We start from the raw sequence: 2,500 nt of genomic DNA, 5'->3' as shown, positions 1-2,500 counted from the left end.
AAAGGAGAGAGAGGGATTCGAACCCTCGATAGTAAACTATACCGGTTTTCAAGACCGGGGCTTTCAACCACTCAGCTATCTCTCCAAAAGACAATTTTATTTTATTCTTCCGAATAGAAAATGGCCATATGAGTGGATACCGCCACTATCAAAGATCTCGGATGTGATGGTCAATCTATCTATCCCAATATATAGGATAGATAATATATAGATAATATATAATATATGATCCAACATGCCCATTTGTAAAAAAAATTCCATTCTCCCCCGACTCCATGTACGAATAAAGTGGTAAAGGGGTAGTAATATAAAAAATCATATAGAATCAATGGATTCATGGTAAAATATCTTGATGATGTAGTTTAGTACAATTTTTTGATGATATAGGGATCAAATGGTATAGTTCATTTGTTGGTAGCTTGGAGGATTAAAAGCATGACTCTTGCTTTCCAATTGGCTGTTTTTGCATTAATTGCTACTTCATCAATCTTATTGATTAGCGTACCCGTTGTATTTGCTTCTCCTGATGGTTGGTCAAGTAACAAAAATGTTGTATTTTCAGGTACATCATTATGGATTGGATTAGTCTTTCTGGTGGGTATCTTTAACTCTCTCATCTCTTGAACCTATTGTCCTAGATCCAAAACATAAAAGACCCTCTGAATTATTCTTAGTTGTGACACATATTCAATTCAATATAAGTATATAAGTCCCCAAAATCCAAATCCAAATAAATTAAATATAAGAAAAAAATGAAAAACTAGAAGGGGGTCAAAATTCTTTTTCTTGAAAAACAAAAATTAATTAATAAAAGAAAAAATTTGGGCTCGATTTGAAGAGTGTCTCTGGCCCAGCATTGCACAAATATGCTCCAGACATATATATCATATCTATATATATGTGTGGACATATTATGTATTATATGGACATATTGTGTATCAAGAGCGAAACAAAAAGCGGGTATAGTCTAATGGTAAAATTTCTCCTTGCCAAGGAGAAGATGCGGGTTCGATTCCCGCTACCCGCCCAAAATGAAGTCATTTAATCATTTTTTATATTACTATATTAATTAAATTTAATTAATATAAAAAAATAATTGAATATCATAATCATAAAATATTAGTATAGTTAGTCGTCATAGTGTAGTGAGTCTATCCTTCCCTTCTTTGCCTGCTACCCCAAAAGAAAAAGTGTTAACTAATTTACTAGTTACCAGAGTAAAACATAGAATTTTTTTTACAAAAAGTATTGCGGAGACAGGATTTGAACCCGTGACCTCAAGGTTATGAGCCTTACGAGCTACCAAACTGCTCTACCCCACGCCAAAGAGAAGAACTGAAAACTAATAGACAAGCAAGTATTGAATGCGCCCCTCTACCATATCTGTACAAATAGAATAGCCTATTTATACAGAATGGTAAAGGGGCTGTCTATGATCATCGATCATAGAAATGAAATAAAGAGATTGTTTAATCCTTACCAACTCGATCTTGTCGCTCCTGGCAACAAACATGCATGAACCATTTCGTGAAGTATGTGTCCGGATAGTCCAAAGTCTCGATATTTAGCTCTTGGCCTTCCAGTTGAAAAACAATGTCGATGAAGGCGAGTAGGTGCACTATTCCGCGGTGGGGATTGTAACTTTCCATAAATTTCCTATTTGTCACTCAACGATGCAACCTTGCTTATTTCTTTTTTTGAGGATCGACGAATCAAAAGATATTTCTGTTCCAATTTTTGCCTTTTCTTTTCCCTATGAATCAAACTTTTTTTTGCCATACTTGTTAAGTTCCTATTAGTATCCATGATACAAGTCGGATCCTAGATGTAGAAATATATGATAAGAAGGTGGATCTCTTCTTCATCGAAAGAAATGAGAGTATCGCCAATACAAAACATTTAATTAAAAAAATTAACCAAATTTGCCTGATGTAGAGGCAATCAAGAAAGCTGCATAAGTAAATATATAACCTACAGAAAAGTGGGCTAATCCAACCAATCTTGCTTGTACAATAGAAAATGCCACCAGTTTATCTCTCCAACGAATCAAATTGGCTAAAGGTGTGCGTTCATGAGCCCATGCTAAAGTTTCAATCAATTCCTGCCAATATCCACGCCAAGAGATTAAGAACATAAATCCAGTAGCCCAAACAAGATGTCCAAATAAAAACATCCATGCCCAGACTGATAAACTATTCATACCAAAAGGATTATATCCATTAATAAGTTGTGAAGAGTTTAACCATAAATAATCTCTTAACTAGCCCATCAAATAAGTGGAAGATTCATTAAACTGCGAAACATTACCCTGCCATAATGTAATGTGCTTCCAATGCCAATAAAAAGTAACACATCCAATGGTATTTAACATCCAAAAAACTGCCAAATAATATGCGTCCCAAGCCGAAATATCACAAGTACCGCCTCGTCCTGGGCCATCGCACGGAAAACTATAACCGGAATCCTTTTTATCTTGCATTAACTTGGAACCACGTGCATC

At 35.0% G+C, this 2,500-nt stretch overlaps 3 non-coding genes across 3 annotated transcripts; 1 reads left to right on the top strand and 2 right to left on the bottom strand.

Moving 5' to 3' along the window:
* Window positions 1-2: 2 nt before the first annotated feature.
* On the bottom strand, window positions 3-85 carry TRNAS-UGA (transfer RNA serine (anticodon UGA)). The gene has a single exon. It is a non-coding gene; the product is annotated as a tRNA-Ser (tRNA).
* Window positions 86-956: 871 nt separating this feature from the next.
* TRNAG-GCC (transfer RNA glycine (anticodon GCC)) lies at window positions 957-1,027 on the top strand. The gene has a single exon. It is a non-coding gene; the product is annotated as a tRNA-Gly (tRNA).
* A 221-nt stretch (window positions 1,028-1,248) lies between these two features.
* On the bottom strand, window positions 1,249-1,322 carry TRNAM-CAU (transfer RNA methionine (anticodon CAU)). The gene has a single exon. It is a non-coding gene; the product is annotated as a tRNA-Met (tRNA).
* Between the last annotated feature and the right edge of the window lie 1,178 nt (window positions 1,323-2,500).

This window comes from Rutidosis leptorrhynchoides, chromosome 1 (assembly GCF_046630445.1).
Source record: "Rutidosis leptorrhynchoides isolate AG116_Rl617_1_P2 chromosome 1, CSIRO_AGI_Rlap_v1, whole genome shotgun sequence".
NCBI lineage: Eukaryota > Viridiplantae > Streptophyta > Magnoliopsida > Asterales > Asteraceae > Rutidosis > Rutidosis leptorrhynchoides.
Note: the sequence above shows the minus strand (reverse complement) of the source record. Positions and strands in the feature narration are given on the sequence as shown.